General features: G+C 38.6%; 1 pseudogene; it reads left to right on the forward strand.

Annotated features, from left to right (window-relative positions):
* Positions 1-27831, forward strand: part of LOC100359133 (DAZ-associated protein 2 pseudogene) — an 84602-nt pseudogene that overhangs the window by 37676 nt on the left and 19095 nt on the right.

Consider the following 27831-nt stretch of genomic DNA (forward strand, 5'->3'; position numbering starts at 1 on the left):
GAGCAAAAAAGTAAAAAAGATCACATTTCAGCAGGAATAAAGGCAAGGGCCATAAGCAACAATAAAAAGAACAAAAGTACATTTCACCAATGTACAGTATATTTTAAAATAATCATAGATAATTAAAAATTTAGCAGTATATATTTCTTAACCATTGGCCTGACAAAGATAGAAAACAAAGTTTTACAAAACTGTATTTGCATCAATAATGATTGCATAAATATCTAGAAGCAGGTTAGAATTTATTTAAACATAATTTACAGTCATAAAAATTATCATTTTACTTTTTAAAACTACTTGGACTTACTTTTTTTTTTAAAGATTTATTTATTTATTTGAATGTCAGAGTTACACAGAGAGAGGAGAGGCAGAGAGAGAGGTCTTCCATCCTATGGTTCACTCCTCAGGTGGCCACAACGGCCAGAGCTACGCCAATCTGAAGCCAGGAGCCAGGAGCCAGGAGCTTCTTCGAGGTCTCCCATGTGAGTGCAGGGGCCCAAGGCCTTGGGCCATCTTCTACTGCTTTCCCAGGCCATAGCAGAGAGCTGGAATGGAAGTAGAGCAGCCTGGTCTCGAAACGGCGCCCATATGGGATGCTGGAGCTTCAGGCCAGGGCGTTAACCTGCTGCACCACAGCGCTGGCCCCTCGGGTAGTATGTATTCTAAGGAATAGATTGGTCCAATCCCATTTTATTGTCCTTAGCTAGCAACAGAATTTCCAATCCAAACAAGAATACTCTCGGGATATTTTGGTTATTAGTGCAGGACATTAAGTCTTTCTTCTTTTAAAGTAATCATAATCATTACATAATAAAGGAGTGAAAGTTGAGAAAACAGAACTTGGGGCCATCATTTTGGCTTTTTTAAAATTTTTATTTAATAAATATAAATTTCCAAAGTAGAACTTTTGGATTATAGAGGCTTTTCCCCCCCAGAACCTCCCTCCTGCAACCATCCCATCTCCCACTCCCTTTCCCATCCCTTTCACATCAAGATTCATTTTCAGTTATCTTTATACACGGAAGATCAATTTAGTATATACTAAGTAAGTATTTCAACAGTTTGTACCCACACAGAAACACAAAGTATAAAGTACTATTTGAGTACTAGTTATACCAGTAATTCACATAGTACAACACATTAAGGACAGAGATCCTACATGGGGAGTAAGTGCACAGTGATTCCTGTTGTTGATTTAACAATCAACACTCTTATTTATGGCGTCAGTAATCACCTGAGGCTCTTGTCATGGAGTAGCCAAGGCTATGGAAGCCCTTTGAGTTCGCCAACTCCGATCTTATTTAGACAAGGTCATAGTCAAAGTGGAAGTTCTCTCCTCCCTTCAGAGAAAGGTACCTCCTTCTTTGATGGCCTGTTCTTTCTGCTGGGATCTCACTCACAGAGATCTTTCATTTAGGTCATATATATATATATTTTTTTTGCTAGGTGTCTTGCTTTTCCATGCCTGAAATACTCTCACGGGCTTTTCAGCTGGATCCAATTGCCTTAAGGGCTGATTCTGAGGCCAGAGCAGCACTCTGGCTTAGCAGGTCAAGCCACTCCCTGCAGAGCCAGCATTACGTATGGGTTTCGTTTCCCTGCTGCTGCATTTCAGATCCAGTTCCATGTTAATGTACCTGGGAAGGCAGCGGAGGATTGCCCAAGTCCTTGAGCCACTGTACCCCATGGGAGACCTGGAAGAGACTGCTGGCTCCTGGTTTTGGATTGGCTCAGCTTTGGCCATTGCAGCCATTTGGGAATGAACCAACCGATGGAAGATCTCTCTCTCTCTCTCTCTCTTTTCCTGTCTCTCTCTGTCTCTCCCTCACTCTGTGTGTAACTCTGCCTTTCAAATTAAAAAAAAAAAAACTTAAATAAAGTACCTCACTATTAACATATTCAGCTATTTTTCTTAACTATACACATATGCTGCTGAAACTGATGTACCTGATACAAATTCATATCAAACTGAAATTTCAATCAAGCTCATGTTAAACATTGAGTCTTAGTAGAAAATAATAAATGAATGTTTTCCCATGTACATGATTAGAATTAGAAAATCACATATAAATTAACTAATTCAAAAGGAAAAGTGTAAGTTATCAAGCAAGTAACTGGCATTAAATTTAAAGGAATGTCTTAATAATAATGAGAAGAAATTTACTTTTGTGGTAATAGTCCTCAGATATGCACCCAGCCCTGAACCATGAGTCTTCATTTTTCACTCCCTTACATAACCTAGTCTACTTACATATGGACTGATACTACAACTTGTTTATGATCTGAGGCAGTGTACGCATCTGTGTTATTACCAAGGTCAGGTCATGAGAAACCTTCAGTGAACATCCATATGTCTTTGAAGGAAAGCCAGCTACCTTATACAAGTCCTACTTCCTTTAAGCCACCATGCACTAAGGAAACCAGGATAGCTACAGGAGAAAGAGAAATGCTGGGCTATGCTCCAGTTATTTAAACCATCCAAGTCGGAGTACAAGATGTGTGAGTAAAGAAGCCTTCTCATACATTTCAGTCCCAAGAGACAGCTTGTAGGGAAAAACCAGAACATCAGCTGATGCAAGCTCTGAGGCTCCAGATACAGAATTCTACATAGACCATCTTATTATCTAGAACCAAGTGAGCCTCAGTTATCCCAGAAGAAACGCCACAGTTGTATAAATGAGCCCAAAAGATGAGTTCTGTGTATTGGTCTGTGTTTTGATCTTCACTACAAGTGAACTCAAAAGCCCACTGGTGACAAACTCAAATTTTATGCACAGAATTATTTTAATAACAGCCCAAACAGGCATATTTTTAGCCATCTAGAGTCTTCTTGCTTTGCATATTCCTAGAATCAATATCAAATATCTGCCAGTCATTGATAAAATCAACTTTGTGCTTCTGAGATCCCAAGTTGCTATTGTTCCTCAGAGCTTTCTGCCCTAGAGACCGTCCATCCTTCTGTTGAACATCACCCAGACACACTAGACACAAAAGCCATACCTCCAATGTCCTCTTTCCTTGGGAGCTGCCATGTCTCTGGACAGACTCCTGCTGTGAGGAGACATCCCCCTATGTAAACCTGTTAAACCATAGGCCAATAAGGCACACATGGACTACTAATACCTCATGATTATATATTTCTCCTTCATTTGACCCTGAATCCCTTGAACTTCCTTCATAAAAAAACGGCTTTTGTTTTATGCAGCAAAATTTAAGGGCAATCTGTTACCCAGCAGCTATAACTAATAGAAGCAATTTATATTATTTTCTAAGGTATTCAAAATGAGTTACAGAAGCATTAATGATCTAAGCATATTTGCCTATATTATAGGGTTAATCTACTTGGTACATAAATACAACAGTGCAAAACTGCAACTGGTGAGTTCCTGAAATAATGTTATTTTTCATGGTTCATCATATACTTTGAAAGACACAATGAGATGATAAAGTATTTTAAAATGAGCAGAGAGAAATTTTCCCAAAAGGAACTCTGTTATTAATATGCAATACAAAATCACAACTATTAGCAATCTTGTCCATCAAAGGGAAAAAAAAAGCAGTTTAAGAACTAATCAATTACTTGTAAATTGTTCATATTACTATTTCATTTTATTTTTAAAAAGATTTATTTATTTATTTATTTGAAAGTCAGAATTACACACAGAGAGAGGAGAGGCAGAGGGAGAGAGGTCTTCCATCCTATGGTTCACTCCCCAATTGGCCACAAGGGCCGGAGCTGTGCCGATCCGAAGCCAGGGGAGAGGAGCTTTTTCTGGGTCTCCCATGTGGGTGCAGGGGCCCAAGGACTTGAGCCATCTTCCACTGCTATCCCAGGCCACAGCAGGCAGCTGGATTGTAAGAGGAGTAGCACAGCGGGGGCTAGAACTTGCACCTGTATGGGATGCCAGCTTTTCAGGCCAGAGCATTAACCTGCTGCGCCACAGCACCGGCCTCCTTGTCTGTTTTTTTTTTTTTTTTTTTTAATTTGCTTTCATTAGTATAGCATTTATTGGCAGATAAGTTGTAGCTGGAGTCCAAAGTTTACAGAAAATATTGAAGCAAACCAAAATTCAGCAAACTAGAGACTTATATAAGTAAACATTTATAAATAAGAAAGCTGCCGCTCCCCCTCTTCGTGGAGGAACGACACTAAACCCTGCCTAGGCTTCATATCCGAGTCACGGCACCATTATGTCGCTCCCCCTCTTCGTGGAGGAGCAACACAGGACCCTGGGCTGTTCTTTCGTCTGCTCGGCCCTCCCCGGGTTTGCTGCTGGTTCTTCCCGGGTTGGCTACTATCCCTTCCACCTCCGTGGAAGGGCAGTTCCCCCTGGCCGCATTCCCCACTTCCGCAGGGGAACGGCACACCGCCGGCCGGCTCGTCTCGGGGGCTGCACAGGTGTTCCCTCAGATGTTCCCCTTAGATGTTCCTGGTACATGCCGTCTCTCTCCTCCTTTATAGTCCTCCTCCGCCAGTCCTAACTCGGCTGCCCACACGCCGAGTACGCTGCTCTCCTCCAATCAGGAGTAGGTCCTACAGTTTATTGGTTGAACTGGAGGCAGCTGCGTAGAAGCTGTTTTCTCCTCTCCCAGCGCCATATTGTGGGAGAGCAGATGCATAGAATAAGTCTTAATTCCAGTAACAATATAGTCCGAGTTGCTCCCCACAGTGGGAGAGCAGATGCATAGAATAAGTCTTAATTCCAGTAACAGTATAGTCCGAGTTGCTCCCCACAGAAAGCTAACCTTTTTTGAGAATTTTAAAAAAAAGCTGTCATAATTGTTTCATGGAAGTATAACACTCTGGTCTGCTTGCAGAACACAAGGGTTCTATGTCAGCATAATCTGACAAGTGATGTGAAAATGTTCTGTCTAATGCGCTTTTTTCTTGCAGATAGAGTTAATGAGAATGAAATAGTAAGTTCTCTATTACTTAATATATTTGGCAAAGACGTGCCTGGAGATAACGAAGATTTTTAAACTGGATTCTGAATCTATATATGACAACTGAATGTATCTTTCCAGTCACCAAATTAGATACATCCATCCCATTAATTCATAAGTGATTGCTGTTGGCTATCACTCCAGTCTACTCAGTTATATAAGAAAACATTAATGATTAATTTGATGAAAGAGAAATAAAAAAGAAATCCCATTCAAAATAGACACGTATTTATTTAAAAATACATTTAATTAATTAAAAAAGTGAAATGTCTCTATGGTGACAATATAACACATTAATGATGAAAGAAATCACCAAGGTCACAAACAAATGGAAAGATAGTCCTTGCATGTAGCTTAGAAGAACTGATATCCCTAAACTGTCTCTATTACATAACACAATCTCCAGATTCAATGAAAGCTACTATTTTGACAAAATGATTAACATTTAGAACATATCAGCAACTCAATAAAGCAGCAATGAAAAAAAGCAACTGAGGGGCCAGTGTTGTGGCACAGAGGGTTAATGCCCTGGCCTGATGCGCCAGCATCCCATATGGACGCCGGTTCAAGACCCAGCTACTCCATTTCCAACTCAGTTCTCTGCTGTGGCCTGGGAAAGCAGTAGAAGATGGCGCAAGCCCTTGGGTCCCTATATCTGCATGGGAAACCTGGAGGAAGCTCCTGGCTCCTGGCTTTGGATCAGCGCAGCTCCGGGCCTTGTGGCCAATTGGGGAGGTAACCATCGGATGGAAGGTCTCTCCTCTCTCTTTCTCTCTCTCTCTCTCTCTCTGCCTCTCCTCTCTCTGTGTAACTCTGACTTTCAAATAAATAAATCTTTAAAATAAAATAAAATAAAACAGAAAAGTTCTACTATCTTGGAACAGTAAGACAATTTCCAAACAATCCAGTGAAGAAATGGGCAAAGAACCTCAATAGACAGTTTTCAAAAGATGCTCAAGATTACTAGCCACCAGGGAAATGCAAATCAAAACCACAATCAGATATCACCCCATCCCAGTCAGAAAGGTTATTATTCAAAAATAATAAGAGTAAAAAATAAGAGTAAAAAATACAGACAAGGATGTAGAAAAAGGGCAATTTATATATACTGTTGGTGGGAATGCAAATTAGTACAGACATGAGAAATGGTATGCAGATTTATTTTAAAACTATAAATACGATCCAGCAATCCCACTGTTGAGTATATACCATAAAGATATGTATCAAAGATATTCCTATTCCATGCTTATAGCAGCACTGTTCACAGTAGCCAAAATATGGAATCAACAAAGATGCCCATCATAAGAATGGATAAAGAAAATGTGACTATATAATGGAATACTATTCAACAACAAAAAATGGAATTCTATCATTCACATCAAAATGGTTGCAGCTGAAGGACACCACGTTGAGTGTTCACACACACACACACACACACAACGTATGTTTTCCTGTATATGTGGGAGCTTAAATTTAAAAAAAAAAATCAAAAAACAGAAAAAAAGAAAGGAATACTGGAAAGAGTATTGTTGCATAGTTTCGCCAAGCTTTGTTTCATACCTCTGTCAAGCAAATTAAAAATGATATACCACTATAGTTTCAAAGACCTGTGATTATTTTAAAATTTACTCTATATGAATGGAATTACCATTTTTTCATTTTTTTTATTTTTATTTTTTATTTTTATTTTTTGACAGGCAGAGTGGACAGTGAGAGAGAGAGACAGAGAGAAAGGTCTTCCTTTGCCACTGGTTCACCCTCCAGTGGCCACTGCGTCCAGCACGCTGCAGCCGGTTCACCGCGCTGATCTGAAGGCAGGAGCCAGGTACTTATCCTGGTCTCCCATGGGGTGCAGGACCCAGGCACTTGGGCCATCCTCCACTGCACTCCCTGGCCACAGCAGAGAGCTGGCCTGAAGAGGGGTAACCGGGACAGAACCCAGCGCCCCGACCGGGACTAGAACCCAGTGTGCCGGCGCCGCAAGGCGGAGGATTAGCCTAGTGAGCCGCGACACTGGCCACCATTTTTTCATTTGATTACTATTTATTGTCCATGCCTATACTCCTGCTTACTGTGGCAATTTTAATTTTTACTTGTTAAACTCTTTGTCTAGTAGAACAGTAAGCCTTTGACTATAATGTAAATTAAAAATATAATTTGTCATAAAAAGAATACAAAAAAGTAATATATATGGGTGAAAATGACATTTTGAGATTTTATTATTGTCTATAGCCCTTGTACATACTCTTAAGGAAAAGTGTTTTTTTCTGCTTAAAGAATATTATCTCAAATTTTTTAAATAAATTAAAATAGTAAGAAAACACATTAGATACAGAGAAATAAAGAGGATTGCAGATTTCTCATGAGTTCAAACAGTAAAACATTTTTCAATAAATGTAACTTTTACATTTTGCTGTATATGAGTGAAATTGAACATTTCATTTGATGGCTGTTTATAGCCCTTGCATATGTTCCTGATGAACTTATGGTCTTTTTATTTTATATTTGTTGAACACATTCTTTAATGTAAATTAAAAATATGTTATCTCAAAAATAATAAATGAAATGTTGTTTTAAAAAAAGCCAGGAAAATGTTTGAAAAAGCAGAGAAAACCTGAAACAAGAAAATGTTGTTTCTCTTCTTTTGTCACTTTTTGTGTGATTTCAAGTAAATAATATAACAAAACGGAGTCACTATTTAAACATTTATAAACTGGCATGAGTCATGAGGAGGATGAGGTACAATAATGCTTGTAAGATTGTCTTTATATTAGGAAATGTGTCCTATAATGTGAGCTATTATTTTCATGGATTTTTATACAAGGTCAGCACAATACTGCAGAAAATTGAGAAAGAAGAAGATCTCTTTCAGTTTACCAGGAAATTTTTTCACATTCTTAAGAGTTTCCGAAAAAAGTAACCTGATTAGGACTTCTGTGATAATCACCTACTTACTTAGCATAACACAAGTTGCAGTAATGGGCAAAGGCATTGTATACAAATGAGACTGCAAGACCCATTTAGAAGATTTGGAAGCAAGGAAGACATCATTATCACATGAAACACTATACCCAACACAAACTATTCAATCCTATTCAGCTTTCAAATAAGAATATCAAGTATAGTTCATATTTATGGTTAAAAATTCCTCACAATTATTATTTATTATTTTATAAAATAAAATTATTGCTTTATCTTAATAATTGTTTATATTAATCTTAAAATTATATGGAATATTTTCTTCCTTTAACTGATAAGGGTATTGAAGTGTCAGAAAAAAGTAAGTCTCAGAAGAGATACAAGATGGCTGAACTGGGTGTAGCCACAATAATTTTAGCTGCTCCAGGATGCAAAAGGAACAAAGGAAGGACAACTTTCCAGGGATCTGACTGCTGGAAATTTTCGGAGAAGTGAAAAAACAAAAGATTCTATGGAACAAGAGGAGAGAAGACAGAGAAACCTCTGTAGCCAGCTGCATGGCACAGCCAGCTGCTGGCTGTGAGCCGCCATCTTTGAACATCAAGGCAGGAAGAAATTGTCACATATCCCAGTACTTGCAGTTTTACCTTAAAGGGAATTCCACAGTCACCCATTGAATTTTACTTCAGGCTGGAGAGCTGGCTGGGTCTCAGCACCTGCCGGGCCTGGAGCAGGGAAGCCACATTGCTTCCTTCCCCTCCCCCACATCTGCAGTGTGCCGTACTCAGCAGCAAAAGTCATACAGCATGCCTCTGTTCTGCTCCTACCAGCGTCAGAAACAGTCAGGGCCGTGTATTTGAGCAAAGGATAGATAACCTGCAGCCTGCAACTGTGGGCATTTTTGAGCATTAGCCCAGAGCTACACGCATGCCATCTTTGTGAGCCAGAGGGATTCACCTTAGCATCTGGGTGCTAACACTAGAACCATCCCACAAAGAAAATCTGCTCCCACCCTGGGAGATCTGGATAAAGATCTCAATATACCCTGCAACACCAGGACTGTAACAATCAATTCTAAATTTCTTAGTGACACAGGAATCTACCTGGTGGACCTAGTGAGGAACCTACTTGCATTCCATCATTCTGGACTCATACCCTCCAGAACAAAATCTCCCGTATACATTGTAGTCACTCAATAGGATTGGATAAGGGTTCAATCCACATGCACTAGTCCTAGGACAACGGCTGTTGGTGTTACAAACCACAGCACCAGTTGGACTCTCCTAAAAGGACCTGAGGAAGGGTCCATCCACATCACACAGTCATGAGCAACAGATTTTGATGCCACAAGCCGTGACATCACTCAGACTTGCAAGTAGGACAAGGGGACAGCCATTTTTTGTCTTTTCCAACATCAAGAACACAGTCCTGGCTATTAAATTTGCCAGTGAGACTGACACCAAACTCTGTGGACCAAAGACATACACTCGGAAATTCTTATTCATCTGAAAGCCACCTTTCCATCTTTAAAAACTGCTGCAGGTTAGACCACTGTGTCACCTATAGACACAGCTGACTTTAAGATAAAACAAGTCACTCAGAGATTACACTCCTGAGCACACTTAGAACCAAAGCCCCAAAGCAACAAGTCAAATGATACTCTGCACTTCATTTAAACTACAAATTCTTTTTCATTAAACTTACTCCTTAAAGAAGGGACAATTACACAAGATGTGCAGAGAAACACTTATACACCATTGATGGGAATGTAAGTTAGTGCAGCCATTGTGGATAACAGTGTGAAGATTTCTTAAAAAACTAGAAATAGACTTGCCATATGATCTAGCAATCCCACTACTGGGTATATACCCAAAAGTTATGAACAAGTTGTATCAAAAAGATATCTGCACCACTATATTTACAGCAGTTCTGTTCATAATAGCCAAAATTTAGAATCAACCAAGGTATCCATCATCAGATGAATAGGTAAAGAAAATGTAGGATATATATATATATATATATATATATACACACACAATGGGATATTATTCAGCTATAAAAAGAGATTGATGGGGCTGGCACTGTGGCATGGTGGGTAAGGCTGCCGCCTGCAGTGCTGGCATCACATGTGGGCACCAGTTTGAAACCTGGCTTCACCACATCTGATCCAGTTCTCTGTCGTGGCCTTGAATATCAGTGAAAGATGGCCCAACTGGTTGGACCCCTACAACCCACCAGGGAAATTCAAAAAAAGCTCCTAGCTCTTGGCTTCAGCCTGCCCCAGCTCTGGCCATTGGAGCCATTTGGGGAGTGAACCAGCAGATGGAAGATCTCTCTCCGTGTGCCTGTTTCTCTATAACTCTGCCTTTCAAATAAGGAAATAAATCTTAAAAAAAAAGAAAATCTTCCTTGATCTGCTCTCCACAACCATCCCTGTCCCTAATACTCAGTTCCTTCACATACTCATTCCACCCTGTACTTTTCGTATATTTCTCATGCCACAGTATGAAATTGTGCAGCTTATCGTGTGATTGTAAATCCTTTGAGGAAGGGACAATATTAAACTTTTTCTTTGACAAATATATTTCATTGCATATATTTAAGAAGTTCAATATGATGATTTGACTATTTATTTAGTGAATAATTATTATATACAAATAATACATCTTTGACTCTGTAAAGAACCTTCAAAGGTTCAATGGAAAATGGACTTAAAAGATAACATGAGTTTTCTGGGGTCAAAGCTGTGGCATAGTAGGTACAGCCTCCACCTGCAGCATTGGCATCCCATATGGGCACCCGTTTGGTCCCAGCTGCTCCACTTCTGATCCAGCTCCCTCCTAAAGGCCTGGGAAAATAGTGGAAAATGGCCCAAGTGCTTGGGCCCCTGTATCCTTGTGGGAGACCCAAAAGAAATTCCTGGCTCTTGGCTTCAGATTTTCCTAGGCCCAGCCTTTGCAGCCATTTAGTGAGTCAAGTAGTGAATGGAAGACCTCTCTCTCTCTTCCTCTGTAATTCTGCCTCTCAAATAAATAAATAAATCTTAAAAAAAGATAATGTGAGTTTTCTATGAACTTTTTGAAGTTCTCTTGTACAGTTCCCATTTCCATATGTGTGGCAAGACCACCTAAGGTTCACTATTTTATCAAAAATCACAAGACCAATATATTATTATTAACTCTAGTCCTCATAGCACACATTAGATTTACAGACTTACTCTATATGACCACAGCTTTGTATCCCTTGATCCCTTGATTTAGATATCTCCTTTCCGGCCGGCACCGTGGCTCACTAGGCTAATCCTCCACCTTGCGGCGCTGGCACACCGGGTTCTAGTCCTGGTCGGCATGCTGGATTCTGTCCCAGTTGCCCCTCTTCCAGGCCAGCTCTCTGCTGTGGCCAGGGAGTGCAGTGGAGGATGGCCCAAGTGCCTGGGTCCTGCACCCCATGGGAGACCAGGAGAAGCACCTGGCTCCTGGCTTCGAATCAGTGTGGTAAGCTGGCCGCAGCGCGCCGACCGCAGTGGCCATTGGAGGGTGAACCAATGGCAAAGGAAGACCTTTCTCTCTGCCTCTCTCTCTCACTGTCCACTCTGCCTGTCAAAAATAAAATAAAATAAAATAATATCTCCTTTCCTTACTCCCCCACAATCTACCACAGTAACACTTTTATATTCTCCAGTGAGATCTTCCATCTCTTAGTATACTCTCCAAATGCCCAGCAGAAGCCAGGAATGTATAAATCCATCTGAGTTTCCCACATGGGTGGCAGTTCCCTAAGCACTTGGGCCATCATCCACTGCCTCCCTGGAATATTACCAGGAATCTGGATCGGAAGCAGAGTAGCTGGGACTGGAACAAGCTTTCTGACATGGGATGTAGAATTTCCTAGCAGCAGCTTAGATTACTGCACCACAACAGTAACATGTGTTACTTCCACCCCTTAACATGTTTTTTTTTTAAGATTATACCTTTAAATGAGATAATACAGTGGAGTACATTTATTTTGGAGCCTGGCTTATTTCACTTTGCTGCTTCTCTTTGCAAGCCTAGTACCAATCAGAGATCACAGAGTATAAATTCAGCATTATTTGTTGAATGATTATGGACTGACCTGACTGCATGGCACCTTCTCAACTTTTCAAAGCTCTGTGAAGTCTTCTTTAAATGAACTATTTCCTACTTTATGCCTTAACTTGGTTCATGTTAGAATCTTATTTATCATGTTCATCGCTGTATATGTATTTTTTCCAAAACAGGTCATGAATTTTTCAGAGGCCACGAGGGAAGAAATCATGTCTTACTCAGTGTTGTATCCTGCAGTCTCTCCTGGTGCAAGGCATGTCACAAGCACTGAGAAGTGCAGGGAATTGAAGTAGTGAAAAAGGAGCTCTGCTGGCTTTACAATTCCAACTGGCCTTGCTTCAACAACAAACCCATTTGCACACAGGAGGTGAAGCCAGGTATTACTGAGGAAAATTGCTTAATCTGCTCTATATATTACAGATAATGTTCTGAATCTACTATCAGGCCCCTGCCAACCTGCTGAGTTCCAGAATAATTCATAGCTTGCTGCTTCCACTGCTATTTCTTAATTTATAAATAAGAATATAATCCACATATTAACACTGCATTGCCCTTTCAGAACAAACAACATGCTTCACGGCAATGTTGTAGTCTTTAGGAAATACTAGATTTAAATCCAAGATGGGTAGGTCTGTCTTTTACTTACTTATTTAGAACTAAGGCAAACTGTCACTGCACACAACAAGTGATCAAGTTTTAATGGTCATTATGCAGAAGACAGGAAGATAGAGACAGGAAATTAGAAAGGATTTTATTTTTAAATGGTTAGCTATATTTACAAGTGATATAGCCTTATATTTTTACCAAAACAGACTAGATGTGGTTAACCTTTAAAATTCTCAGTAAATAAAAATGGTATGTCTTCTCATAAGCTATCTAATGAGGATTTTATCATTCACTTACTTCTCCTTTAAATGGCTCTTAGGTTCTCATCCAAGTTCCTAGTGTAGATGCTCTGTTAAATACAACCCATGAATGCATTTTGAATATTGCTTTTAGTACCTGGCAATCTCTCACACAGTATAGAAAAGGAAAAAGAAAATATATTATTAGCTTGCTCCTTGCCTTCCAAACCCAAAGGATTAACATTACCCAAGTGAAAAAGGATGTATTCACTATGAAGAGAAATTTAAGGACACAAGACGTGACATAGATAATGGCTTTACAAAGAGAAAAAAAAAGAAGAGTAGAAATCTTTGAAGTTTTCAGATAATCATCTCCTAGATAAGGAAACAGCCACTAGCTTCACCTGCGTTCTGCAGCAAGCAAATCATCAAAGCAAGAACACACTAGAAGGATTGCCATGCATATGATTTAATGAGTAATATGTTAAATAAACATTATACTGAGGGCTCATTTATATGTATCGCTTGTGCTTATCAGGTATAACTAATCTTATTATAAACAATATTTTCAAGATTTTTTTCTTCAATAGTTTAACAGATTTCACACACCTAAATACAGATTAAGATATTAATAGATATCAATTACTCTCCGTAATTTCACACTTGTCAAAAATATATATTAAACTTAAAGAGAAATATTGTGGATAAAATAAAATGGGCCAACTTTTTCAATGCAGATTTCAATATGTTTTAACAAATGTATATAATCATAAAGCAACTATCTTAATCAAGATAGGCTATGTAGCTGTACGATTTGCTTATCCAAACATCTGGGTAAACATTTGGGTTGTTTTCTAGTTGGAGCTATTATGACTAAAGCTATGATGAATACTCACAGACAAGTCTTTTTTCTAGAATTTTTCAGTTTTCTTTGAAAAATACCTAAGGGAGGAACTGCTAAATCACAGAGCAGGTGCATATTACATTAAAAAAAACCTGCCAAACTAAAGCCCATGCATTTTAAATAGTATTGTTCAATGGTGTCAAGATAGAATAATCCTAAATCCAGCATTTAATCATTCATTCAATAAATATTAAGTAATCAATTATTATGTGGTAGCATATATTTGGGCACTGAGTGTGCAATAAGACATAATTCCTTCTTCAAAGATGTCCAGAGGAAAGGGAGAACAATTCGCCTTTATGCATGCATGGAAATCACCCTCTAGACAATGCAGTCCAGAAAGCAACGCTTGAATAGTCCATGCTAAGCCTCATGTCTGGCTCCTCTATTTGCTGGTTATCTGGCTTTGAAGAGACTCAATCTCTCTGAGCTTCATGATCTCTAAAAAAGCCAGGAATGAGATCATTGCTATTTTTTTCAAACACAAAAAATCTGTAACTTCCAATGAAAAGAAAACAGCAACATATTTCCAGATTTAGTATCTCTAAATAAAGCAGGTCACATAAAGTTTCAGACTCTTCGTAGTTGATAGTTTGTTATAAATTGATGAACAGAGCCATTTCTAATAAATAAGAGCAGCATGATTCATTGCTATAAGCATAAGAATCCTGTTGACCCAGCATTAGAACATCAGTATGAGAGTTCTACCAAATGTGGAGCCTGAAAACTACTTTCCACTGAAGAGTAACCATTTGGAAATCAAAAAAATAAAGACAAATTGTAGATAAATATAACAGAAAACTGAACACAAAAAGAATTAAGCAGTCCCTGACCCACAATTTTCAGCTATGGAATTCTAATGCTCTTGATCCCAAGTAAACTGAAAACCAATTTTCCCAGTAACTGTTAGTGATACTTCTCCCAGCAAATAGTTCAAAAATTGATTCCTATAGAAAATTAAATCAGGCAAGTAGTGAACCTCCAGAAAGAAACGGCAATGTAACACAGTCCCTGTCCATCATTAAGGGATATTTTAAATTTTTACTTATAGATATACAGGGGAGAAATTCCTATTTCCTTTTATGACGATTTAAAAGCCATGAAGGAGTGGAGAAGAGATTGGACTCATTTTGTTTTGCTTTGTTGTGCTGATATCCTTAGCTGTCATTACTCTCTGCCAGCAGTTCATAAGACACTCTAATTCCTAGAGGGCACTCGGCAATTGCTTCCACACCTAAAGGATGAAGACACACTATACTTTAAGGTAGCTGAGGATCCAATTCCATTAAGAGCACAAAACACTAAGTAGGAAAGATTCCTTAGGGCAAAAGACTGACGAATGAAAATGAAATTTTCTGCTAATATTTGAGTAACATGCAAATCAACACATTAATCAGAAGATTACCAAACAATGAATCATAGAATGACAAGTACCTGCCTTAGAGATCTCAGGCAGGTAGTTAGAATCATGGAGTCAGAACAGTATTCATAGCCAAAAACCAAATAAGTTACTGGTCTCCATAACCAGAGGCAAAACAATTACTGCTTTTCTATACAACATCTTTTGTATCAGAATAATAATGCTTTTAAACATAATTTTATAACAGTTAACTGAAAATTCACAAAGAACACTTATCTCTGTATATCATAAGGGAGTGTAAAACATAGATGAATTTATATTATAAATATAATTATTGTTATAATTTCAAATGCTACGTACTATTTAAGATTTCTGGGTAGGATAACTGCATACTTCTTCAACTATATAATAGAATTTCTCATAAATTCTCAAATTTCAAATTGAAGGCCAAGAGTAGGACTCATTTTCCATCAGTGTTGGGCCTCACAAAATGGCACTAACTTTACCTGTAAGTCAGCCATGAAGCATAATAATAGATGATCATCACATGTACAACATGAATGTAAATCTACTCTCCAATACCACCCTGAATCCAATACTTGCATCTGTTTTCCTGGTGAACAACAACAATGGCACTCTGCATCAGGCCACCCAAAGCATTAAATGGAGCCTTGTTTTCGTATTCTGAGCTGGTCAGGAATCATACCAGAATGCATAGGAAGCTAACAGGCAGCTTAAGAGTCTTCCTCTGGTTTTTAGTTCTGTATGTATCAGGTCTTACAGAATTCACTCCATTGTTTTACCTTTTCTTGATGCTCGACTTCATCTTAGATTATTTAAATCCATCTTTTGCCATTGGTCTTACTGTTTTCTTGGTTGTTGAAAGGAGGAGGAAGAAGAGGGAATACTATAATGAATGTTGAGTGACTAACAGCCTTATGGCTACCAAGAATAATAGACATTGTCCAGCTTGGAAACAAAGCCCTGAAATTAGTATGCTATCATTCTTTTACCCACATCATTGTCCTGCAAACAGCCAGCACTTCTGGTAGCCTTCTCTTTTATATATAAAGCCATTTCTTCTTTGATTTGATCTTTCTTGACTTTTCTTCTTTAAGGAAAAATAATGTGTGTTTGTTTAAAAGTAATACATGGTAAGTAGGTGCTGAGCTAAGTGATTTACTAGATTCCTGCTATGTTTAGTTAATACAAAAAAAAAAAACAATTCTGATTGAACCTTGAATAAATCTTGAGTCAATACAGAAGCAAGGAGCAGAGAAGGTCATTGGCATCTATACACTAAAATTATGAACTGTAAAAATAATTAATGAGGCTGAAAAACATTTTCTTATGGTATTTCCAAATAATGTGAAATCAGATAATTTTTAAAAGATTACTTCTTTCTTAAGTAGAAATGCCAAAGAATAACAGTTAATATTTGGTAGGTTTTTTTTTTTAAAGGGAAGTAAACTATCTTATCTCTTTCTGCAAGAATGTTGTATTATTTGACTGAATTGAGACGTTTCTGAAGTAATTTGTTGATCTTCTCCTTGATGATACATTCTTCAGTTTTCAGCATGGTACAGATTCCACTGTTCCAGTGAAATTTTATTACCAAAACTACATAGAACAGTAGACTATTTCTTGCCATTACAATGTATGGAAAAATGGAAATAAATTTTTATAGAATATATATGCATATATATTCACAGCAATAAATTAAATGCCCTACTTAATTATATAGCTGAATAATATTCTTTAGAGTTAATTTTCACAAACAGTAACATGGTCCTATAATAATATATCAATTTTGTTGAAGAGAAGGGCATGATCTATTTTTACTCTCCCAAGAGCTTTCTGGAAGTTACCACCAAAATTTCATCTCTTTCAATTGATAAGGACATTATTAAAAGTTAGATCACTAAGAAAGTCACAAGTGGATGCCTTTACCTTTAAGCACATATTTGTTTAAAAAATAAAACCAGAGAACAATGTAATTTGGTTTCTTTTGTCTCACTCAAGATTCCCTTCTTGTGAGAAACAATCTGACCTTAGGATTTACTTCCTGATACGAAATGAAGGAAAAATAGGATATGGATACCAGATATCTGGAAGAAAGATTAAAGAACTAAATGTGAGTATGCTTTCTAAATATGGTACATTTAAAATATATGCTTTTCCTTTACATACTAGAAAAGAATTTTAAGAAATTAAAATGCCATAATTTATAGAATTGAAGTCATTTTCCTATATTTAAAACAAGTTAAAAATCAAAAGTATATTTCCAGTTCAACATGCCAACTTTATGATTGATCTTACAAAGTTTTCCTGAAGCAATGATGGACAAAATAATTAAATAGTTTGTCATAAATTTGATAAGAGGAAGTATTTCAGCAGCTAAAGTCCACAGTACTTTAGGCACCTTTGTTGCTCCAGGATCCAAGTAAAGTGTTTAAAGTTCTGGGACTCACAGTTTCATCTGGTTTTAGATGAAACACCTACAAATGCACAGACCAAAATTGTAGGAACCTCTCCAAGGAAACATTAACTTGTTAGATGAATATAACCCAAAGTAATTGCTGGGAGGAAACGGTGCTAGACAAACTCATAGGACAGAGCTAAGAGATAGAGCTTTTTATTTACGTAACACTCATGATCAGACTCAAACCTAAGTGGTGAGACTAGCAAGCCATATTAAAATAATCTGCATTCTATCATGATTCTGTTTTCAACTTATGCCTCATTGGGAACATACTATTTAAACAAGTTTGAATGCATTAAGAATGCATGATATAGATAGAGTCTTCCGAATGAGGAAAGTTAACAGTCCTGAAATGGGAGAACAACCTGACCCTAATCTGTCACACCATGTTTCACTGCTGAAAATGTATCACATCGATCCTTTGTATCCCTTTTTCTCTTTTTGTTTCCTATTCCCTATCTCATTTATTTGCTTTTCTTCTCTATGACTGCAGTAATGGCATTGGCAGCTCAGGGGAGTTTCACAGAAGACCAAACCTTTAGCGGTCAAATGAGATCAGAAAAAATGGACTTCTTGTTGAATCAGCATAGCAATGTCATTATTATAATATGATAGTCCTTTTATCATTATCACTATCATAGTACTTTACAACATATAATAATTTTATATTCTGGGGGAGGAGGCAAGATGGCAGAATAGGAAGGGAGCACACTGATAGTCCGGGGAGAGACAGTTTAATAAAAGTGGAGATACTGCAGATTCAAGGAAGAGTAGGGGAGGAAACAGCAGAAGAAACTCTTCCGGAACTCGTGATTCACAGTGGACCTGCATGGAGAGCGTGGGAGCCCACAGTTTGGGACACCAGCGGCAGACTCAACACACCAGCGCTGGAACGCAAGGTGACCCAACCTCAATAGCCCGAGACACCGGCAGGCAAGCGGAGAGAGGAGACTAGAGGGAACGACCCCCGGGGGGGAAAGGTCACCAGGCTAACTGGAAGAGAGAGAGAGAGAGAAAAAAAAAAGGTGACTGGTACGGACACGGGTTTCTCTCTCTCTGCTCACCTCTCAAGAGCGAGCAAGACAAAGAGCAGGCACCATCTTGGACATACGTCATAAGCAGAGCGACCTCAAGTCTGCACCAGCCCTGAGCCTAGCAGAAAAACCTGACTCTGGGCGGGGCGAATTAACAGGAGATTAGGACCTAGTAAATTTGTGTTGCTACTGAACTGAGACTGTGAAAAAAGAGACGGTGGGGGAGAGAACTCATGGAATTCACGTGAGTACTCTCCAGAGACGCTACAATTCCGTAACTTTGGCAACCCAGTGGGAGACTGCAGGAGTATCTGAGCCCACCCTGAGGGCAGAACAGATTCCCTGTGTGGTCCTTGGGAAAGAACTTCTGATCTCTGGCTCCTGTGGGTATATCATTTGCCTGCTAACTACCTCCAACTTCATTCAGCTGTGCGGAATTACTTCCCTTTTGAATCAAAAAAAGAAAGAAAGAGAGAGAGAGAGATCTACCATGCCTAACCTGGAAGTGTCACCTTTGGCACACCAAACGGAGCTCTCAGGCCACGCCCATCTCAAGCCTATAAGGCTCCATCAAAAACAGATAGTCCACTTAATCTAGAGTCATAGTATAACAAGAAAAAGCACCACAGTGAAGAAACCAAATATCTCCAATATGTCAAATAACAAACACAAAAACTGAGGCAAGAAAAACAAGGAAGTCACTATGACGCCCCCAAATGAAATAGACACCCCAATTCAAGATTATGAAGATGAAGAGTTAGAAGAAATGCAAGAAGCAGATCTCAAAACATTGATAAGAACATTAAGAAGTTCTCAAAAACAAATTCTTGAACTACAGAAATCCTTAATGGACAAAATAGAAAATCTCTCTCGTGAAAATGAAATATTAAGGAGGAATCAAAATGAAACGAAACAACTAGTACAACAGGAAACTGTGATAGTGACAAGAAATCATAATGAAGTGAAGAATTCAATAGATCAAATGAAAAACACAATAGAGAGCCTTAAAAACAGAATGGGTGAAGCAGAAGAGAGAATATCGGACTTAGAAGACAGAGAACAGGAAAGGATACAGTCAGACCAAAGAAAAGAAGAGGAAATTAGAAATCTAAAACATATTGTCAGGAATCTGCAGGATACTATTAAAAACCCCAACATTCGGGTTCTAGGAGTTCCTGAAGGCATGGAGAGGGAGAAAGGATTAGAAGGCCTTTTTAGTGAGATATTAGCAGAAAATTTCCCAGGTTTGGAGAAGGACAGAGAAATCCTAGTACAGGAAGCTCACAGAACCCCTAAAAAACACGACCAAAAGAGATCCTCACCACGACACGTTGTAATTAAACTCTCCACAGTGAAACATAAAGAAAAGATCCTAAAATGTGCAAGAGAGAAACGTCAGATTACTCTCATAGGATCTCCAATCAGACTCACAGCTGACTTCTCACCAGAAACCCTACAAGCTAGGAAGGAATGGCGAGATATAGCCCAGGTACTAAAAGAGAAAAACTGTCATCCCAGAATATTATATCCTGCAAAGCTATTATTTGTGAATGAAGGTGAAATAAAGACTTTTCATATCAAACAGAAACTGAAAGAATTTGTCGCCACTCGTCCAGCCCTGCAAAAGATGCTTAAAGATGTGTTACACACAGAAACACAGAAACACGGTCATCAATATGAAAGAAGATAAAGGAAGGAAAGCTCACAGCAAAAGATCACAGGGAATTCAAAGCATATATTAGAACTTATCTTTAGCAAATGGCAGGGCAAAGTTACCACTTATCATTAGTCACATTGAACGTTAATGGCCTGAACTGTCCAGTTAAAAGACACAAATTGGCTGATTGGGTTAAGGAACAAAACCCATCTATTTGCTGCTTACAAGAAACACATCTTTCCAACATAGATCCATACAGACTGAAAGTGAAAGGCTGGAAAAAGATATACCATGCCAACAGAAATGAAAAAAGAGTGGGTGTAGCCATCTTAATATCGGACAGCATAAACTTTACCACAAAAACTGTTAGGAGAGACAAAGAGGAACACTATATAATGATTAAGGGATCAATACAACAAGAAGATATAACAATTATCAATTACAAAAAATCAGCCAAATGAGGAGCTGGTTTTTTGAAAAAATAAACAAAATTGACACCCCATTGGCTCAACTAACTAAAAAAAAGAAGAGAAAAGACCCAAATCAATAAAATCAGAGATGGAAAAGGAAATGTAACAACAGACACCACAGAAATAAAAAGAATCATCAGAAATTACTACAAGGACTTGTATGCCAGCAAACAGGGAAACCTATCAGAAATGGATAGATTCCTGGACACATGCAACCTACCTAAATTGAACCAGGAAGACATCGTAAACCTAAACAGACCCATAACTGAGACAGAAATTGAAACAGTAATAAAGGCCCTCCCAACAAAGGAAAGCCCAGGACCAGATGGATTCACTGCTGAATTCTACCAGACATTTACAGAAGAACTAACTCCAATTCTTCTCAAACTATTCAGAACAATCGAAGAAGAGGGAGTCCTCCCAAATTCTTTCTATGAAGCCAGCATCACCTTAATTCCTAAGCCGGAAAAAGATGCAGCACTGAAAGAGAATTACAGACCAATATCCCTGATGAACATAGATGCAAAACTCCTCAATAAAATTCTCGCCAATAGAATGCAACAACACATCAGAAAGATCATCCACCCAGACCAAGTGGGATTTATCCCTGGTATGAAGGGATGGTTTAATGTGCGCAAGACAATCAATGTGATACCACATTAACAGACTGCAGAAGAAAAACCATATGGTTATCTCAATAGATGCCGAGAAAGCATTTGATAAAATACAACACCCGTTCATGATGAAAACTCTAAGCAAACTGGGTTTGGAAGGAACATTCCTCAATACAATCAAAGCAATCTATGAAAAACCCACAGCCAACATCCTATTGAATGGGAAAAGTTGGAAGCATTTCCACTGAGATCTGGTACCAGACAGGGATGCCCACTCCCACCACTGCTATTCAATATAGTTCTGGAGGTTCTAGCCAGAGCTATTAGGCAAGAAAAAGAAATTAAAGGGATACAAATAGGGAAGGAAGAACTCAAACTATCTTTCTTTGCAGATGATATGATTCTTTATTTAGGGGACCCAAAGAACTCTACTAAGAGACTACTGGGACTCATAGAAGAGTTTGGCAAAGTAGCAGGGTATAAAATCAACGCACAAAAATCAACAGCCTTTGTATACACAGGCAATGCCACAGCTGAGGAAGAACTTCTAAGACCAATCCCATTCACAATAGCTACAAAAACAATCAAATACCTTGGAATAAACTTAACCAAGGACGTTAAAGGTCTCTACGATGAAAATTACAAAACCTTAAAGAAAGAAATAGAAGAGGATACCAAGAAATGGAAAAATCTTCCATGCTCATGGTTTGGAAGTATCAATATCATCAAAATGTCCATTCTCCCAAAAGCAATTTATACATTCAATGCAATACCAATCAAGATACCGAAGCCCTTCTTCTTAGATCTAGAAAAAATGATGCTGAAATTTATATGGAGACACAGGAGACCTTGAATAGCTAATCTTGTACAACAAAAACGAAGCTCGAGGCATCTCAATACCAGATTTCAGGAAATACTACAGGGCAGTTGTAATCAAAATGGCATGGTACTGGTACAGAAACAGATGGATAGACTAATGGAACAGACTTGAAACACCAGAAATCAACCCAAACATCTACAGCCAACTCATATTTGATCAAGGGTCCAAAACCAATCCCTGGAGTAAGGACAGTCTATTCAATAAATTGTGCTGGTAAAATTGGATTTCCACGTGCAGAATCATGAAGCAAGACACAAAAATCCACTCAACATGGATTGAAGTCTTAAATCTACGACCTGACACCGTCAAATTATTAGAGAGCATTGGAAAAACCCTGAAAGATATAGATACCGGCAATGACTTCTTGGAAAACACCCCAGAAGCACAGGCAGCCAAAGCCAAAATTAACATTTGGGATTGCATCAAATTGAGAAGTTTCTGTACTGCAAAAGAAACAGTCAAAAAAGTGAAGAGACAACCGACAGAATGGGAAAAAATATTTGCAAACTATGCAACAGATAAAGGGTTGATAACCAGAATCTACAAAGAAATCAAGGAACTCCACAACATCAAAACAAACAACCCACTTAAGAGATGGGCCAAGGACCTCAATAGACATTTTTCAAAAGAGGAAATCCAATGGCCAACAGACACATGAAAAAATGTTCCAGATCACTAGCAATCAGGGAAATGCAAATCAAAACCACAATGAGGTTTCACCTCACCCCAGTTAGAATGGCTCACATTCAGAAATGTACCAACAACAGATGCTGGAGAGGATGTGGGGAAAAAGGGACACTAACCCACTGTTGGTGGGAATGCAAACTGGTTAAGCCACTATGGAAGTCAGTCTGGAGATTCCTCAGAAACCTGAATATAACCCTACCATTCAACCCAGCCATCCCAGTCCTTAGAATTTACCCAAAGGAAATGAAATTGGCAAACAAAAAAGCAGTCTGCACCTTAATGTTTATTGCAGCTCAATTCACAATAGCTAAGACCTGGAACCAACCCAAATGCCCATCAACAGTAGACTGGATAAAGAAATTATGGGACATGTACTCTATAGAATACTATACAGCAGTTAAAAACAATGAAACCCGGTCATTTGCAACAAGATGGAGGAATTTGGAAAACATCATGCTGAGTGAATTAAGCCAGTCCCAAAGGGACAAATATCATATGTTCTCCCTGATTGGCGACAACTAACTGAGCACCAAAGGGGAAACTTGTTGAAGTGAAATGAACACTATGAGAAAGAGTGACTTGATCAGCTCTTGTCCTGACGGTTGATGTACAATGTAATACTTTATCCATTTAAGAATTTTTTTTTGTTCTAGCACCATTGGTTGAACTCTGTAATTAACACACAATTATTCTTAGGTGTTTAAATTTTAACTGAAAAATGATCCCTGTTAGGAATCTGGAAAGCATTATGCTGAGTGAAATAAGACAATCCCAAAGGGACAAATACCACTTGTTCTCCTTGATAGGTGACAACTAACTGAGCACCAAAAAGGAAACCTGTTAAAGTGAAATGAACACTAGGAGAAACGGTGACTTGTTCAGCCCTCACCCTGACTGTTGATGAGCAACTTGATATGTTATCCCTCTTAGTATTTTTTTTTGTTTGTTCTACTTAATACTTTTGGTTGAATACTGTAATCAATACACAATTCTTGTTAAGTGCTGAAACTTAACTGAAAAGTGATAGCTGTTAAATATAAGAGTGGGAATAAGAGAGGGAAGAGATGTGCAATTCGGGACATGCTCAAGCTGACTTACCTCAAACAGTAGAGTTAGAAACATACCAGGGGATTCGAATTCAATCCCATCGAGGTGGCATGTACCAATGCCATCTCACTAGTCCCAGTGATCAATTTCTGTTCAAAATTGATCATAATGATAGGACTAAGAACCAAAGGGATCACAGAAACAAGAATAGTGTCTGCAAATACTAGCTGATAGAATAAAAAAGGGAGAGAATGATCCAACATGGGAAGTGAGATACACAGCAGACCCATAGAATGGCAGATGTCCTAAACAGCACTCTGGCCTCATAATCAGCCCTTAAGGCATGCGGATCCGGCTGAAATGCCCATGAGAGTATTTCAGGCATGGAAAGCCAAGACACTCTGGGGGAAAAAAAACCTAAATGAAAGATCTCTGTGAGTGAAATCCCAGTGGAAAGAATGGGTCATCAAAGAAGGAGGTGCCTTTCTCTGAAGGGAGGAGAGAACTTCCATTTTGACCATGGCCTTGTCTAAAAATGATCAGAGTCAGTGAACTCAGGGGGCTTCCATAGCCTTGGAAACTCATGACAAGAGCCTAGGGTGATTACTGAGGCCATAAACAAGAGTTTCAATTTGTTAAGTCAACAACAGGAGTCACTGTGCACTTACTCCTCATGTAGGATCTTTGTCCTTAGTGTGCTGTACATTGATATCTAATGCTGTAACAAGTACTCAAACAGTATTTTTCACTTTATGTTTCTGTGTGGGAGCAAACTGTTGAAATCTTTACTTAATGTATGTTAAACTGATCTTCTGTATATAAAGAGAATCGAAAGTGAATCTTGATGTGAATGGAAGGGGAGAGGGAGTGGATAAGGGGAGGGTTGAGGGTTGGAGGGACGTTATGGCGGGGAAGCCATTGTAATCAATATTCTGTACTTTGGAAATTTATATTCATTAAATAAAAGGAAAAAAAAAGAAAAAAATAAGTTTATATTCTTGAAGAATATTCTTGCATATATTCTTGCACCTCTATATTATCTGAGTATAAGATTAGCATCACACTGAATGGCAAAAACAGATAGTTATAACATACTCAAAGTAAGGAACAGAAAATGTTTAAATTCTCTATGTGTTAACGAATACTTGATATGAAGACTTAGCTATAACCCAAAGATAAATATCTTGCTTTTTTACATAATGGCTTTTCTTTGTACGCAGCTAATTGCTTTAGAGTGCATCTGCAATTTCCCTATCAATAGTGTCTCTGGCTGGAATAGGAAACCAATTTCGCTTATCTCATTCACAAATTATAGGAAACTTGAAGTCAGCCAGACACAGTGTTGGATTTAAATTAGGGAACATAAGAGAAAGCAAGCGACTGTGACTGGTTAAACATATATATGAATTGTAGCAGAGTGTACCACTAAAATTTTAAAAAAAGATAATAGGAATCAGGAAAAGCCACTTCTCTATTGTTTCATGTGGTATAAAAAGAGTAGGCTCAACTGGGAGAAAACTGGAAATGCTATCTAAATGATTGGCTTGATGAAACATTTTTGAAAGTTCACAATCTTGAGTCAGACCTGGGACAAGACATTACTAGGTTTACTCTCACAAGTCTTGATATTTCTCCTATTTGTTGTTTGCTCATCTCAGTAAATGGCATCATCCTTCCTCAAGTCAAAAAACTAACAGTCACCATTGATTTCTGCCTTGACATCAAGCCCTCATATCTAATCCATTACCAAAGACTGTCAGTTGTACGGTAAAATATGTCTCCAATCTTTATTCTTTTCCTCTTTCTCCAATACTATTCCCTAGTCTACATTCTCATGTTCTCAGTAAGAGTTCAACTTCGGCAGATAAGTAATCTCAAAGGCTCTACTCTTTTCTACAATGAAAGCTCTGTCAGCAAAGTAGGCAGATTTACTTTCTTTTTTATTTTTTGATAAGATTTATTTGTATTTATTTGAAAGGCAGAGTTACAGAGAGAGAAGGAGAGAGATATCTTCCATCTGCTGGTTTACTTCCCAAATGGTCATGATGACCAGGGCTGGATCAGGTTGAAGACAGGAGATAGGTGCTTCTTCCAAGTCTCCTATGTGGGTGCAGGGGCCCAAGGACTTGGGCCATCTTCTGCTTTCCCAGGCCATAGCAGAGAGCTGGATCAGAAGTGGAGCAGCCAGGTCTCGAACCAGCACCCATATGGGATGCCAGCGCTACAGGCTAGGGCTTAAACCCACTGCACCATAGCACCAGCCCCCAGACTTGCTTTATTTTTTAAAAAGTTTTTATTTATTATATTTGAGAGGTAGAGTTACAGACAGTGAGAGAGAGCGAGAGCGAGTGAGAAAGGTCCTCCCTCCACTGGTTCACTCCCCAAATGGCTACAACCGCTGAAACTGAGATGACCCTAAGCCAGAAGCCAGGAGCCAGGAGCTTCTCTCAGGTCTCCCACATGGGTGTAGAGACCCAAGTGCTTGAGCCATCTTCTACTGCTTTCCCAGGCCATAGCAGAGAGCTGGATCAGAAGAGGAGTTGCCGGGACTAGAACCAGCACCCATATGGGATGCCAGTGCAGCAGGTGGAGGATCTAAAATATTATGCCACAGTGCCGGCCCCCAGATTTACTTTAAAAACATGCAACAGAACTTGTCAGTTTCCTGACTGACATCCCCCAATGGCATTCTAATTATAAGCTGAGTGAAACTCTCTAGATAGTACTTTGAATGCCCCAAATGATCTCATTTCTATTTACTTTTACTGACACCTCAGTTTGAGACCACTCATTTAATTGCTTATTTTGGTACCTCTGCTTGAGTATAGGCTTTGACTTTCTTGTCCACCATGGTCTACTTCTGTTTCAAGTATTTGGTGTATATTATGTGCTAATCTATATGTAAAAAGAATGAAAAAAGAAATGCAGGCAGTTCAGCGTGTTTTCTTCCTTCTCTACAATTTTCAATCAAGTTACTTTCAAGTGACTTCAAGGCAAGTGCCCTAAACACATATTTCAGAGACAAACCCTTGTTACACTGAAATCCTGTTCTCCAGCTCTCCAGACAAAACTGAACTGTGTTCTAGACTCTTCTTACTCTTGCACTTACAGATTTTGTTACCACAATTGCTCTGCAATATGACAAACTAAATTCCATCCTCTTATTTTAATAGATAAGAAAACATATCTAAAAAGTATATTGCCTTACAGCTATATATTTGAGAAATGTGGAGATGACGTCATTGAAAATGTAAATATTATTTCATTCCAGGTATTTATCTAGTTTCTTCCTGGGCAGCTCCAGGTTATACAGAGCCTGAATATCAACTTGAGGATGACAGGGTTCTTAAAAAAATAGAAAAATAATATACTTTCTTTATGTTTCTCTAAAATGTCTGACCATTTTAGAATGAACACATATCTAGGTTTTCCCCCAAGGGCCTTGAAAAGAGCCTGTTTAAATGAGGATGCCTGAAATTAACTTCGATATACTTGATGGATAATGATGCTCTGAGAAGCTACAAAACATTATACTGGATTCCAGGATCAAAAATGAAAGACATTGTCCCCTCCCAGGGGATGATCAGAATTATAATGAAAATCACACATGCAGGCATCAGGGGAAGCCCTGGGTGTTTGGAAGGCACTAGAAAGGTAGAGAGTATCTCAAGCAAGACTTCGTGATAGAGGAAACTCAATGAAACTGAGTTTGGAAATGCACTCAAGACTTGTGCTAAGCAGGAGAGTGATTCTGCAAAGGGAAGGAGTAAGATGTGGTGCGTGGCAAACATGGGCTTTTGGAAAGGCATAAAGAGAAAGAAGAGGCTGCACATTTATGAACTATAGATGATAGTTGTGGTGAAAGTGCCACGTGATGACATGATGGTGGAAGTTGGGGTTCCT

Source organism: Oryctolagus cuniculus, chromosome 9, assembly GCF_964237555.1.
Source record: "Oryctolagus cuniculus chromosome 9, mOryCun1.1, whole genome shotgun sequence".
NCBI lineage: Eukaryota > Metazoa > Chordata > Mammalia > Lagomorpha > Leporidae > Oryctolagus > Oryctolagus cuniculus.